At 34.8% G+C, this 16550-nt stretch overlaps 1 protein-coding gene across 5 annotated transcripts in view; it reads left to right on the top strand.

Moving 5' to 3' along the window:
• Positions 1-16550, top strand: part of LOC123309768 — a 39382-nt gene that overhangs the window by 12926 nt on the left and 9906 nt on the right. For 2 of the 5 annotated variants that reach the window (XM_044893020.1, XM_044893023.1), the window contains exon 2: positions 9019-9069. The exons of 2 other annotated variants lie outside the window; for them this stretch is intronic. The gene's annotated coding sequence lies outside the window, so the exon portion shown is untranslated. Of the gene's footprint in view, positions 1-7025; positions 7112-9018; positions 9070-16550 lie in introns of those variants that run through there. One more of the 5 variants, XM_044893021.1, reaches the window with a different exon arrangement.

Genomic DNA, 16550 nt, shown 5'->3' on the forward strand with positions numbered 1-16550 from the left:
AATAAGTCTTAAAATTTAAATTGCTTCGTTTGCGATTTGGCAACAGCGCCTTCTAGAGAATGAAAAGAGCAATGCCTTGTTTATAAAATAACAGCTGTTGATTTACAGCTATCATAAGGCGAGCCTCAACAGCAACCGTCCATGAAAATCCCATAAAATTTTACGACCTTCCTCTTTCGTCGCAGACTTCATAGATAGCCATCTTTGTCTATCTCATCAAGATAGTGTATTTGTTGTTCTTTATTATCAAGGCATATTTCAGTCGATGTTGCCAACTTGTACAATATAAACGAAATGCTTTAAATTTTAAATACCCATTTTAATTTTTCATTTTTAAGTACTTAAAATAATTTTTTTTGGGAAACGGTTGAAATGGTTATTTCAAAATATGATGTTTCAAAGATATTTCATACAAAAAACATCATTTTCGTCAGAAGGAGTATTCCCTACTGAAGACCGATTTTCCCATAAATACATTTGAGCCTTTTTCAAATATTGGCAGGGGATATTGAAATATACGATGAGTAGATAGCCATTTTATTCATTCGAATCAGTAGGGAATATACTTTATGTACACATGGGCGTAGTCAGTGTTTCTTTGAGGAGGTCCTGGGAAGCTCAATGTAGTTTCATGCTTGCTTGTTCGAAAATTTAGTAGATTACAGAACAGTTGATTTCGTCAAGCGTACAAAAGGCAAAGTTCTGATCCATTCCGGTACAAATCATGTTGCCGATTAAAAACTACATACCCTAAGGAACAAAAAGAGCCCTTTCGCACCCACCTGACCCCACCACAGCTGATCAAATCTCGTCAATCGACTCTGCAGCACCATGTACATACTACATAGATTGGAATAATGGGTACGAGGGTGAAAAAGCAGATCTAAAAAAATTTTGCATTATAATTCGTTACACAGCAGGAAGAATGTGTGCTGTAGGCGTACCATTTCCCATCAGTTTCCAAGAATCCCTACAAGATAATTGCTTTGTTATTCACCATCCGTCCAAGGCACTACACTAGTCAAAACGATCTTTTTACAACTACAGCACGATTGTAGTTTGGTAGATCTTACAAATCACGAACGTGCTTTGAAAAAGATAAACTGATTTACCTTGAATCGCATGTTCTAAATCCATCGTTGTCGACACTTTTTGAATCTTCTTAGTCACCGGTAGTTGTAGAAAAAGAGAAAGATTAATATTTCATGAGGTCAGGTTTCATTGAACCAAATTTTTACCTGCCGCCAGCTATTCTCTTCTGCATTGCAACAGCCTGCTGGAATCTTCGTATTGGCGTATCCAACTTCCTATTCTCGTTTTCTCATTCACTCGTTAGCATCTTTTCGCATAAATAAACTTTCTTTGGTTGCACTTGAGGAACTGAAGCATGCGCTTCTCGAGTACTTGATCTACTTTTGCAGACGGCCAAGTGCATAACAGGTTCGCAATGGGTTTCCGCAGGTTGGTCGAAAAAAACTTACCGACCAGGTTTATTCTCAATTTATGCTTATGGAATCAACTCTCTTTGGAAGCGGAGGTGCTGGGAGTATTGGCAAGACTATTTTCACACTTTTACTCTCTGAATATGTTGAAAGCGGTTCTTGAAAAATATATACAAGAATACCATGAGCTTTTTATCAAACTGTGTGTTCACAAGATGCGATAGAATGTAGAAGGTCGTGTCTTGACTGAAAACATTAATATTTCTTGAAGACAAATACTCCATCCTATTTGCACCCTTGCTGAGATAAGGGGTGTCAAAAACCATTCCATTCGATGAAACCCTTTGTGAGATATAACTCAAAATTACATTTTCTTATGGATTTTTGACAGCTTGTATCTTTTCAACCGTGGCGAATTGAGAAAAATGGAGAAGGGAAAAAGCAAAGATTCTATAATCTTTGGAAAAAAGTGTCTCTTTTGACCTCTCTTTTCGACTTACTTGAGTTGAATACCCACTCAAGGGTATCTACAAGTCAAAAACCCTCCCTGTAAGAAGAATCTGAATTACCTTTCGCTTTTTTCCTAGGTTCATAATACGACGAATGATTCAAGTAGTGTTTAACTCAACTAATCAACATTTTATTACGAAACGTTAACAGAAAAAACTGGAATGAATCGTTTGATTTATAAATTCAAACCACGTATCAACTCAAGTAACAATCGTAAAACCGTCAATAATTTGCGAGGAAGTAAATGGCTGCAGATAAATTTAATTCTCAATATATACGATTTTACGATCACTGAAATGCTTTACGTGCGTACGTTTCCTGGAAAATTAATTTAGCCACCTCGGGTATCTTCAGTAGACCCAAGAGTAAGTACCTATGTTACGGTAAATTCGATGACAAATTAAGAAACTAATAGACTAACAAACTGAAGACCTTTCTCTGGAAGCAGTGATAGTACTCGATTATCACTATCAAGAATATTCGTCACAAAATATTTTATTTTGTACAATTCAACTACAAATAACAAATTGAATCTTCATCAATTCCTTCTCCAAAAATCATTCATTAACATATTTTTTTTAATTGGAACTTCAAAGGGGTTTCAGTTAGTACTATATGGAGATCATCTCTTGATAATTTCAGAAAACCTCTGGGTATAATTGGTTTTAATTCCTGTATCACAGAAATGAATATTCTGGAGGTTAATAAACAGGAGGAAGGTATAGTTGTCCATTTCATGAACTGAAAATGGAACACAACCTTCCTAATCCCTTCAGGAAGAATTGAGAGCATGAGATTTATTTTCCTCCTTCGAATGTATGTCAGAGATCACGAGGTCGTTTGAGTTTGGTAAACGAGATTGAATCAACAGGTGTAATTTGTGTCATTCTGCACGTTCTGTCCGTTTCTTTTCTGCAGAGGAAAAGCAGCCATTGTATTCTTCATTGGTTTATTATTTCAGAAGTTTCTTCGAAAAATTACTTCAATAAATCTTTGATAATAGTGTGAGTTTCAAAAAGAGTGGAACCTATGGTAAATTCGTATATTATGTGTTATTAATATTATAACATTTTTATATTATAATTTTATCCTACTTGATGAATTTGGATGATTGCGGAAAACTCGCATTGGAGTTGCCAAAATTCTGAATTTCCAATTCTTCTTTTTTTCCAAAATTATTGAATATTGTTGCATTTTAAAATTTTCAATCTATAAAAGCAAAACATTCTACGAATTTGTCTGTCAATAGAGGATTGAACTCCAGAGAGCTCTTCGAAGTCAACTCGAAAATGAAAAGTGGAAAAACAAAACAAAATATTTTCTTCTGAACAGGGTCAGATATTTGAAATTTTGGTATGAAAATATAGGTTTTCGAAAGCGCAATTGCGCAAATTGCGAGCAATTTTGAAAGCCTATCTCCTTTCGTCTAGATTTTCATCTTGGAAGTGGCATTTTTCAAAAATTGCAATTTTCAATCTGCGATATCTCCTGTTATATTCGTCTGATCCAACTGGGATTTCCGGTTATATAATCAGCGTTGCCTAGGCTTCCACCCTAGCACAAAAACTAGATTTCGAAAATCTCGATTTTTTGGGTCAAAAATGAGCAAGGGGTTAGACCCCCCTAAAATGACCTATTTTCTACTCTGTCTGACAATCAGGATGTACCATTACTATCCTAGGATATGGAGTGCATGGAATTTGTTCTGAATATTCTGGAAAACCGAACAGTTGATGCTTCAATAGAGAATTATACCCCAGGCAGCTCTTCGAAGTCAACTAGAAAATGAAAAGTGGAAAAACAAAAAAAATTTTTTTCTCCTGAACAGGGCCAGATATTTGAAATTTTGGTATGGAAATATAGGTTTTCGAACACGCTGAATCTATTGCGAGCATTTACGAGAGCCTATCTCACTTCGTTTAGATTTTCATCTTGGAAATGGCATTTTTCAAAAATTGAAATTTTCAATCTGCGATATCTCCTGTTATATTCTTCTGATCCAACTGGGATTTCCGGTTATATAATCAGCGTTGCCTAGGCTTCCACCCTAGCACAGAAACTCGGTTTCGAAAATCTGGATTTTTTGGGTCAAAAATGAGCAAGGGGTTGGACCCCCCTAAAATGACCTATTTTCTACTCTGTCTGACAATCAGGATGTACCATTACTATCCTAGGATATGGAGTGCATGGAATTTGTTCTGAATATTCTGGAAAACCGAACAGTTGATGCTTCAATAGAGAATTATACTCCAGGCAGCTCTTCGAAGTCAACTCGAAAATGAAAAGTGGAAAAACAAAAAAAAATTTTTTCTCCTGAACAGGGCCAGATATTTGAAATTTTGGTATGGAAATATAGGTTTTCGAACACGCTGAATCTATTGCGAGCATTTACGAGAGCCTATCTCACTTCGTTTAGATTTTCATCTTGGAAATGGCATTTTTCAAAAATTGAAATTTTCAATCTGCGATATCTCCTGTTATATTCTTCTGATCCAACTGGGATTTCCGGTTATATAATCAGCGTTGCCTAGGCTTCCACCCTAGCACAAAAACTCGATTTCGAAAATCTCGATTTTTTGGGTCAAAAATGAGCAAGGGGTTAGACCCCCCTAAAATGACCTATTTGCTACTCTGTCTGAAAATCAGGATGTTCTATTACTGTCCTAGGATATGGAGTGCATAGAATTTGTTTTGAAGATTTCAGAAGAGCAAATAATTGATGATTCAATAGAGAATTGCTTTCCGGAGAGCTCTTCGGAGTCAACTCGAAAATGAAAAGTGAAAAAACAAAAAGAATAATTTTCTCCTGAACATGAACAGATATTTGAAATTTTGGTATGAAAATATAGGTTTTCGAACACGCTGAATCTATTGCGAGCAATTTTGAAAGCCTATCCCCCTTCGTTTAGATTTTCATCTTGAAAATGGCATTTTTCAAAAATTGCAAATTTCACTTAAGAATTCGTCAAGACCGAACGGTGGTACCGAAATGGATGAAGTTCTGAGATTTATTACTAGAATAGTTGTTCTTTCAGAGTATGTATCACATTTCTATCTACGATTATTTTCCTGAAAGAAAAACTACTCGAAAATCATTAAAAATGGGAACTTTTCAGGGTGTTATTTTTTATGTCCCATTCCTAAAATTGGCAATTCAGTTGAAAATCTTTTTTATTATTTTGAGAATAATAAACATGATTTTTATTTTTTTTTCATCGTATTCCTTCAATACAAAGCATCCCCTAATATAATTTGTAAAATTAACTATCGGAAACTGGATAAGGAATGAAAATTGTCATCATTTTGGAGACTGTGCTGATTCCCAAACTCCATTATTTTGAGAAAATAACTAATCTAATAATATTTAGAAGAAAAATAAAGAATAATTATTCCGTTTGAACCCAATATGGCAAGAACATTGAATAATTTCAGGGATGGGTATTATAATAACTTGATATAATATTGCTGAACCTTTTCTATCACAAATGTAACCTTAAGTGCTCAATATAACCTTCTACTTAATAGTGGCTACATGGAGATACTGCTTTGTAAAGGTCATTTTCTATTTACCAAGTATAAAAAGTGATACCATGAAGCAACAATTGTTAACTTTGTAAATTTACACAATTGAAATATCTAGAACTCAAATTCAATTGAACCTTCGATGTATTTACTAACAACTAAAGTTCTAGATCTGAAAGATGAAAGTGAAACATCACACAATAATTGGGCTAAACAGATTCGTTTATTTCTTGTCACTCCTGTGTGCATTGGTGCGAAAAATGCATTGAAAAGAAATGGAAAAACAGTGTTGAAACGAAATGAGATCATGCGTTGATTACATTAGGCGACAGGTTGATAATTATTTGAGCTTGGTACATCAGTTCTTTTGTGCATTCGGAATAAATGGAACGAACAGAAGAAACCACTCATGTGAGAAAATGGAAAACTCGTTGAGCCGAAAGACTATTTGCCCGTTAAAATGAATTATTTTCTTGTGAATCACAGAACTCGATTGGATATGTACTGCATAGCATATCATTAGGTTGTTATCCTTCACCATTGTGGCCTTTGTGGTAGAGTTTCCAGAATTCCCGAAATTTCAAAAAAAAAACAAAATCGAACCTATTTCACCACCCTACAAAATAGGAGTCTCAGACCTCTGTCTAGAGAGGCTAAAAATTGATTTCAATCCTCAGATTTCTGGGAAATTCATTCGAAAACTCCTAAAAAATATCAGCCTTTTTTTACCTTAATGAACGTTTATTTTCTGCAACAAAGGGGGTACATACCAGGTGATATTTTTTAATGCTAAATATTCATGGATAAACTCGATGAAAAACCAGATGTTTTGTCGGGTGGTTCTGGTTTCGATGTACCTGTATCATCAATTATTATTATAGTCTGCATCGTCTCCAGTTTTTGATTTGAAATTTCATGAATTCGCAAACTGGTTATGCAAGTGGAACTTCATGCTGAGAGTTCGTATGTCAAGTTCAATGTCTTCTTGACAATTTCAGACAACAGTTTGGTTTATAAGCCTTCGAACCAGCGGTTTATGGGCACCATGACTTATTTCCTCAATTCAATAAAGGGACTGAGACGTTAATTATTTAGACATCCGACTTACGCCCCTATATCTAACACATTTACTGCACGAAGCATCTTTCTAGCTTCCTTTTTGAATTCATTGTTTTTGTTCACTTCCAATAAAAATACTTGACTTTGAGCATAATATCATAGAAGGTATGAATCTAAAAATAATAATTTACCATTCTTACTTTGCACCCATCTTACTTATTGGTATTCGTACTAGAAAAAATGAACTATTCCATCAATTTCAAAAGCTCGTTATTGAAATTAACCAACCGAAACTTTTGAATCATGACAGGAATGACGATTCAATTATTTATAGCATTTCGAGATCTGAAATCTCGAAACAAAACATGATTCATCTATAAGATAAATAATGACAACATATATTAGTCCGCTTTTATACATAAGCATTATTTGAAAAACATATGACGATATGGTCGTTTCATGTCGCTGAAATTGCGGAAAATTTATTCATGACCACAGTCATTTGATTTTGACCTTCAGAATACCATTGATGTTCGCGTGTTTGAATCGAATGGAATTTTGTTGATATTTTTTTTGACGTAAGTGTATGAAAACGACAAGAAACATTCTAATGATTGTGTACTTGGTGCAGCGAGTTAAACTCTTTTTATTTGTGGAAAATATCAAGACAATATTTCCACTCGATAAAGATTCCACTGCTTGAAGGTTCTTTTTTTAATTGCATGATCATTTGTCTTTGAAAACCAATCACTGAATTTCTGACGCCCTCAAGGGAGATTATTGCCAACGAAATCATTATTTTAATTGGAATAATTCACCAAGAATATTTCCATCTGAAGAATATTCCAATATTGATTTGAAAAAATTTTTCAACTTGTGGTTTACCATTAATTCTAGTTAAAAAGATGCCTATACAATAAAGGTTCAGGATATCATCAATTGAATAAAATTCCTGCAAAAAATCGAGTATAATGTATGGAAAAATTAGGTATCCAATGATGTCGATCATTTTTGAACTAGGAACTATTTTTGATTGAAAATTTCATACAATAAGGTGAACAGAATAAACGCTGCAGCAGGTAGCAATCTTTATACACAGGCTGACAATTTAATGACTTGCCAGGTCAATTATGTCGCGACAAGGATGTTTTCAGAGATAATGCCGGAACGGGTCAATTTTTATTCGGAGGGGACATATTTTGAGAAGAATTGTAAGCCGAAATCTCCTCAACCCTAGATGTAGGGGCTATCAGCCCTAAATTCTTAATAGGGAATAGGGGGTGAGATTTACCTCAATTGAAATATCACTTGACCCTCTACATGAATACTATGGTTTGCAAAATTTTCATTGAGTCCTTGAAGTAGTTACAGGGGCTGACAATTTGAAAACTTGCCAGGCCAATTATGTATCGACAAGGATGTTTTCAAAGAAAAAGCCGAAACAGGTCAATTTTTGAAAAGAGAGGGACATATTTTGAGCAAAATTGGAAGACAATATGTCCCTCTACATAATTCTATTGTCTTCCAATTGAGGTTTAGCTGACCCTCTATTCCCTATTAAGAATTTAGGGATGACAACCCCTACACCTGAGATTCAGGAGATTTTGGCTTACAATTCTGCTAGAAACATGTCCACCTCCGAATAAAAATTGACCTGTTCCGGCATTTTCGCTGAAAACATTCTTGCCGAGACATAATTGGCCTGGCAAGTTTTCAAATTGTCAGCCCCTGTAACTACTTCAAGGACTCAATAAAATTTGCAAACCATTCATGTAGAGGGACAAGTGATCTTTCAATTGAGGTGTAGCTCACCCCTTATTCCCTATTGAGAATTTTGGGGTGATAGCTCCTACACCTAGGGTTGAGGAGATTTTGGCTTACAATTCTGCTCAAAATATGTCCCCCTAGGAATAGAAATTGACCTGAAATCATCCTTGTCGTGACATAATTGGACTGGCAAGTTTTCAAATTGTCACCCTGTATCAAAAGTTTTGATTTCAATTAAATACGAAGAAGCAGAACAATTAAACACTAGGAATGAGTGATACAAACAAATTAACTTACGCAAGAATTATGTGCGCTAACACAAACTTGAGAAAATCTGTTGAATGAAAAGCAAAAAAATAAACTCACCAAAACCTCTACAACAAATTTGGCACATCTTTAGTCAACTTCTAAATCGATTTATTTTTGTTTTTTAAGAACGATTTAAAGAAATCTGCAAGAATATACAGGCTTACCTTTTGAATTACAAAAATCGATAGTATTTCCGGTGCAAGCGCAAGTATAAGATTTGCAGAATATATACAACGTCTTCTTATATACTTACTCGATTCCATATTTTATAACAATCCTTTATAAAATGATATTATGATGAGAGTTTCCATCCGTCGAGAGTGGATGTGTTGTTTACAAGCGTATGTGTGACTCATATTTATTCGGAGAAATCCTAGATGATGTTCACTTATGAATACCTTTTTTTCAGGTCGTTCAGATTTCGTTTTCGTTCGACTTCAAATCATGGATTAGAGCTGAGGTAAGCATCGATTTATGATTATGACAGTATAAAATAGATAAAAGGAAACATGTGGCTTTCCAAGTGATATGGAGTTTTGATTGGAGCTCTATGATATCAGATAGGGAAATAAAATGGTAGTTCCTTTTATGTAGACGCAATAATTAAGATGATGTAGCCTGTTGAATGAGAGAAAGATGAACGTAGGCGTATCATAAATGACTGCTTTAATTGCTTAGGTATTCCTTCAGATAGTTTGCATTCCTCCTCAATTAGTTTTCCAATGGTGGAAAAAGGAAGTATATCGAACACATATCAGAATTGAGTACACAAGCAATTTTTAGTTAGAAACTAGGTATCTCAAATTACTATGCAAATTACATAGAGGAATTCGATAAAAAAAATATTTATCTCGAACACTTTTCACAATATGATCTCTACTTAGAACCATCATAACCATGAAATTTGTCGGAAAAAGTTGATGCACCCTATATATTTCTACAATTTCTTTTGCAATAAACCATCTCTTAGTCAACAAGTAACATTCCTTGAAGATTTTGCAAAATTATAATTATTTTCTTTGCTGCCCTTGTGGCCTGAAATTGCAAAATACTTTCTCCATTTATGCTGATCTTTTTCGTATTCTAAAACCTTCGTTATTCTGAGAGAAATTGTGTGCATTTAATTACAGTTGAATCAAACTCAAGAACTCTTTCGAACAAAAAGTAATTTATTCATTTTGGGGAAAGAACATTTACTTCAATGCCATGAAAATTTTTCAAGAGTCCTAATTGACGCAGAAATTATTTCTGCATTCTTTCCGAGCCAATAATAATAGATAACATTCCATTTAATTATTTTCAGTGCACTATACATAATATATCTTATAACTAAAGGCGTTTCCTGCATATGTCTGATAGTTTTTCTACACTACGATTTTAATTCTTGTCTGCCTGTTTTATTGATTCAAATTCACCACAATTCTTGAGGAGATATGAAAGTAATAATCGATTGTGGAACCACTCCTAGTGGGAGAGCTATAATTACTTAGTTCAAATGGTTGAGGGGTCAAGATCAGACAAGGTATTCACTTTTCATTGTACGCTAGGTGTGATTTAATGTCTTTAGTTTTTTCAAAGTGCTCTCTTTTGTTAGATCATGTCAAGTATGTTTTTATACTTTGCCGAACATTACGACACAAAAATCTGCCTTCAACATTGAATTACAAGTGGAATTCCGTTTACAGAAAAACCGAAAATTTTATATAAAGCTCATGATGAAAAACAAGTGAGATTTGATAACACACTGCCTTAACGAATAGACGAAAAAATTATGTGACATAAACCACCTATAAATCTCACAGTAAAATTCAATAATGGAAATTTGTTTTATATTGAAATTATTCATTTTACTTGATTGATTAGCATTTGTTTCCAGTTTTGGATTCAGTGTTTCATTAATTCATTGTTTCAACATTTTGATTCCATTCTTTCACTCTAGAATATATTGAATTCGGTTTTTTATACAGATTTGGCGAAAAATTGTACCATATGTAACATGTGTACAGAAATAAATTGAAATTATTATACAACCTCTTTACATTCCTCAAGATTATTATAAAAATTACGTTAGTATTTTTTCGGATTTCTTGAAAATGAATACAACCGTTATCTTGATCAGGTCAGGAGATTATGAATGGATGCCGAAAATTGTTGGAGGCCATATTCATTACGAGGTATTTTCCCCAAAAGCGAACTTTCGAGTAGAGACATTATTCTTCATCCATAACTAACGCTCTCGAGGGTCAAAACCACTGTGTTCAAAGGTGTAGCGTGTAGCAGAAGTTCTTGGAATGTGAGGACCATTTTCAGAGGTAAAAGCTGGGACGAGACAGGTTGCATTTCATAAATTCCTTGTATATTACGTGTCGTTAAGGGGCTTTATATATATATGAATAGAAAACACGCTTAGGGCTCTTTGAATGAAGGGATATGTATTTAACGTATAAAGTTTTATGCTCACAGACGGCACAAGAAGGTCACAAAACCATAAGTGAACGTGGCGGATTGTTGAATAAGAACGTACTTTATGAATCGGGGTTGCCAAGTCTATCGGCTGAAATTCTGCAGAAAAATCTGAACATGAGAAGAAACCTACTTGCAGTTGGAGATGCATAAAGGTTGTTGCAAAATGACAGCAAGTTCTGAGCATTAAACGCAGTTTGTAGACTCCAGATTGTTATTTATGAAAAAAACATCGGGTTTTACTCACACAAACTACTTTGTCGAGAATTTTCAGGTCCATTTCGCTGATGCTGTGTGTTAAAGTCCCTCATGATGACTTATAAGGCACTTTTGGGCTTGTTGACATTGCCATAGCCATCAATGTTCAACTGTGTTGTTCTGCAGATCAGGCTTTCGCAAGAAAATTCCCGAACATTCAAACTATTTTCAAGTTGAAAACTGACATAAAAGTTTCTTATTTTTAAACTCATTAAACGGTATGAATTGAATGGTGGGCTTTACTAGAAGGCAATGAACTAATCATTGTGTTTCCTAATTATCTCACCTGTGTATAATTAGTACATATTTGGGCCTTTCTTTACAGTACAATTCGGAAGAAATATATGGATAGAATAAGCCCTCAAAATACCTATCAAAATAATTGATGCAACTTCTAACAGGTAAGATCTTGTCCAATAGTAACGAATCTGTACCAAATGAGTTTTGAATTGGGTAAAAAATCCTGAACACATGGCAACGTTGGGAAGAAATAAACATAAGGCCATTAATAATTCGTTTTGGTTTTGCTGGGAATACGACAGCTACAAGACTCATGAGCTCATATGGCAGGATGTTCATGGGAACTACATCTGTGTATATTTCGCCTCCAAGTCTCGAGGTCAGAATAAGAATCTGTGTTTTCTTGTTCATTTGGAGATTATATTCACGATTACGTTTACGGGAAATAAGTTATCGCTCTATTTTTATTTTACGACGATGTATTGATATCTAGTTAGCCTAGACCAGTTCCATGCATAAAAAATATTGTGTTACCATAGCAACGAACAATAACTCATCAGAAGTGTCAGTGTGAAGTTTGAGGTCAAAAAAGTATACCAGAATTACGTAATAAATAAAAAGAAAGAAGATGTCCACCGAAATTGTTAAAATCGAAAAATTGGAGTATCGAGCCATCATCAAGTACTTGTATTTAGAAGGGTGAGGTGAGCAGATTTACGAAGATTTGCTTAATACCTTTGGTGATCAATTTTCTTCGTATGCGACCGTGAAAAATTGGACTGCAAGCTTCAAAAGAGGGAAATTTTCCATTGAAGATGATGACCGATCGGGAAGGACAGTTTCTGGTCAGTCCCCGAAAATATCGATACAGTTCCTGACATGATTTTATCAGACCGTCGAATTCATCTTATAGTTCACGTCAATTTGGACATGAGAAAAATTGTTGCAAAATGGATGCCCAAATGTTTGAGTGTTGACCAAAAGTTTGCAAGGGTAGAAGCATCGCGTTCGATCTGTGCTCGATTTGAAAACGATGTAGACTTCTTAAACCGAATTATTACTATGCATGAGACTTGGGTATATTTCCACGATCCAGAAACAAAGCAACAGTCGATGGAATGGCGACAATCTGGTTCTCCAAGACCTAAGAAGTTTCGTGTCCAAAAATCTGCTGGAAAAGATCTTGCTTCAGTTTTTTGGGATTGCCATGGAGTAATCATGATTGATTTTTTGGATAAGGATAGAACAATAACTGGAGATTACTATTCGACATTACTGACCACTCCACGGGAAAAAATCAAAGAGAAAAGACGCGGAGAGCTATCCAAAGTTGTTTTGTTTTTGCAGGACATCGCCCCTGCACACAAATCTCATGTTGCCATGCAAAAATTTCGTGATTTAGGCTTTGAATTACTAGAACACCCCCCTTATTCACCAGATTTGGATCCATCCGACCATTTTTCCCATCAAAATTTTCTCAGTTCGACGAACCTCGAGATAAAACAAAGATATCATTACTGAGTCATCGTTCGAATTTTCCGAGAAGTTTGGCCGTATCACCCATTCAGAGATCCCTACGTTTCAGCTGGAAATACCAAATGATAAGGACGGCAGAGATTGCATCTTTAATTCTACCATGTTGCAACTCCGAGAAGAGCAAACTCATGTCGTAACCGTTACACTTCATTGTTTCTCAAACGTCTCACGTTTAATGTTTTATGTGCTGAAACAAAAGACGGCAGCGATAGCTTTATGGAATTCACGAAATGGAAACGTCGGCAGTATCAGCTGGAGTGTTGATGTTGACAAACGAAACTTGCCTGAGTTATTATTATGTTCGTGCTTCGAGAATAATCAACTCGAAGAGGAATATCAGCTAGAATTTAATTATTAAATTTTTTCAGCTTTTCATAATTTTGTTTCTCTACTGTACGAGGATATATTGCAAAATTCTTAGCGTACTTTAGAACCAAACAAAATGTCAAAATATTTTATTACTCAACATAATCTCCTCTTAATTGGATATATTTATTACAGCGAACCTGCAACGTCTCTAGATCTTTCAAAGAAAGTGTTTCTTCTTGCTCTGCAAACCAAACCTCCACAGCTCTTATTACCCCCTATACTTGGAAGAAAATTTACGATCTTTTAAACTTTTTTTTAGTTGAGGAAGGAGATGGAGCCAAATCTGGTGAATAAGGGGGGTGTTCTAGTAATTCAAACCCTAAATCACGGATTTTTTGCATGGCAACATGAGATTTGTGTGCAGGGGCGTTGTTCTGCAAAAACAAAATACTTTTGGATAGCTTTCTGCGTCTTTTCTCTTTGATTTTTTCCCATAGAGTGGTCAGTAATGTCGAATAGTAATCTCCGGTTATTTTTCTACCCTTATCCAAAAAATCAATCATGATTACTCCATGGCAATCCCAAAAAACTGAAGCAAAAACTTTTCCAGCAGATTTTTGGACACGAAACTTCTTAGGTCTTGGAGAACCAGAGTGTCGCCATTCCATCGATTGTTGCTTTGTTTCTGGATCGTAGAAATGTACCCAAGTCTCATCCATAGTAACAATTCATATAGTCCTTTAATACACATAAGGTTGTTCAGTACACCACTTTTAGTATAGATATTTATTCGAAAGGCCTTGTTGACATATTTCATAAAAGTTTGAGTATTGAAAAAAGAATTTTGATTTGATACATGCAGTGGAAACTAGTTATGAAAATTTTAGTCAAATCGCTAAACTACACGAGGAGCTGATGCACATTATCTTATCCTGCTTTCGTTAACATGGACAGCGTTCGTCAAACGTAGGCGTACAATTGATAGAATTCAAGGTGCTAGCTGTGGAATCTTCAAAATGAGTCATCATCATAACAATAAACATTATTATGCAGTTACGATGAATCCAGCGAACTAAATTAGTGACACGAGATGTGGTGACAAATGGACTTGTGTGTTTATTATGATTTGCAATTCATTTCGTAATACGCTTTCAGCACATTCTTGCAAAAGCGTGTCCATTAGGTGAATGAAATACCCCATTGTAGGTGAAAATAAAATGAAGGCATTCTTCTACAAACAAATTAGATGAGAGCGGAATATTACGAAGATGAAAGGAAACATTGAACAATTAAAATGAACATTGTATTTCTTAGATATATTGTTTCGTACTTGAAGTACCTACTAGAATTGATATAGAGAGGAGGAAATATCAAATTTCATTGATAGCTTCATTCTGAAAAGGTTTGCTTTCCAATCCCCAAATTGCATGTCATAGGATCCTAATTTTTCTAACCCACATATTTGTCATGATTAGCCCAAAACAAATTTTTCAATCCAGCTTTGGTAGTTTATTACTACCATAATATCATGGGATTGAAAGCTCAAACATTGATAGTTTCGAGATGTATAATTCTTGACCGCATATTTTCAATTCGCGTAGAATTTCAGTTACAAAATGATGAATATTTCAAATTACGCCATCTTACATGTGAAATCCTATTTGAATTGCAGCTTAATGCAATTAGGCTAGACATTTGTCAATCTATATTGCACCTACTTGCATTCTTATTCCATAAACGAAGTTTGAATTACATAATATTTGCAATATCATAAACTCATGTTTTCTACAAATACCCAACTGTCTCTCAAATCTAGGACTCTCTTATCTGGTCAGCCTAGAAATGAATTCCACTAAAATTAAACAAATAAGCGGAGTTTAAACGGAAGGGATTAGGTAATACAGAATACATTTATTTTCGCCAAATCCCTAATTGGACGATATTGAAAATTTTCAATTTCAGCTTCGCGTTCCTGTCAGAAAAAGCGCTTCTGAATGACGATCCCAAATTCGTTTAATTAAGTTAATACCGTACAATCTCTGGTAACTTTCACTCTTGAATTAAATTTGCCGCTATCTTAAACCTGAAATTTTGATGGGTGGAGAGTAGTAGGTACTTTTGATTTCTCTTTGAATTTGTCGATAGAACATTCAAATTCGTGACGATGATATACGATATCATATTCATCTTTCTCCTCAGAAATTCGTTGTAGTGTAATGGTACCCCGAGATAGAAAGTTCTTCAGGTTTCATCAGACAATCAAGTATGAGGTTTTGAATTGACTTCAATATATTTTAATCCAGTCGGATGTTGCCGGTATGAATCATTCATTTATAACTTCTATAATTAGAATGAAAATTGTTGGGTGGTAACGATACACATAACCATGTAAGAGTATTATCCTGGCAATGAAAACTGATGACCGCATACTATAAAAGGAATTTTCAAGGTAAGGCAAAATTAATTGCAATAGGCAGTGATCCATACAACGTAATATTTTCATTCGATTATTGAATAATGATCAACAATACGCGAAAAAATCAATTACAATACACACTATAATTTCCATATAATTTTTCTCAAATTGATTCACACATTCTTGTGATAAACCTGGCAAAATGTATCGTGATCATGAAATTCCGTTCGAAGAATGTCATCAATGACGAAGAACAGTTTCTGAGATGTATCATTTTTGTTTGGGACTGTTTGTCCACGCTATTTTCATTATTCGATAAATAACGTAGAGTTAAAGAGTATTTCAAACATTTATTTTGGCAGTAGAGCCAGTTAACACTGTCCTGATTACTGATCCTTGAAGATACATGAAGTAGATGAAGGCCGTATAAGAACACTATCACTCAAAGCTCAAAGTATCAACAAAAATTCCATTTTGTCGAGAAATAATAGATGCTGACCCGAGTGCCGACCATAGTTTTGGTCTCATTCAACCTATTCAGAGAAAGACTCCCATCTCCAAGAAAACGAATTTATATCGGTGGTCGTTATGGTGAAGGAAAACATCCTAGCGCCATCTGGCAGGAAAGGAGTTCCAACTCAATCCACTCTCCAAACTCTCTGAGCGAAGATGGTACCAAGTATGCATTTGCTCAAATTCTCGAATTGCAGGAACCGCAT

The sequence above is a fragment of the Coccinella septempunctata genome, chromosome 3 (genome assembly GCF_907165205.1).
Source record: "Coccinella septempunctata chromosome 3, icCocSept1.1, whole genome shotgun sequence".
NCBI lineage: Eukaryota > Metazoa > Arthropoda > Insecta > Coleoptera > Coccinellidae > Coccinella > Coccinella septempunctata.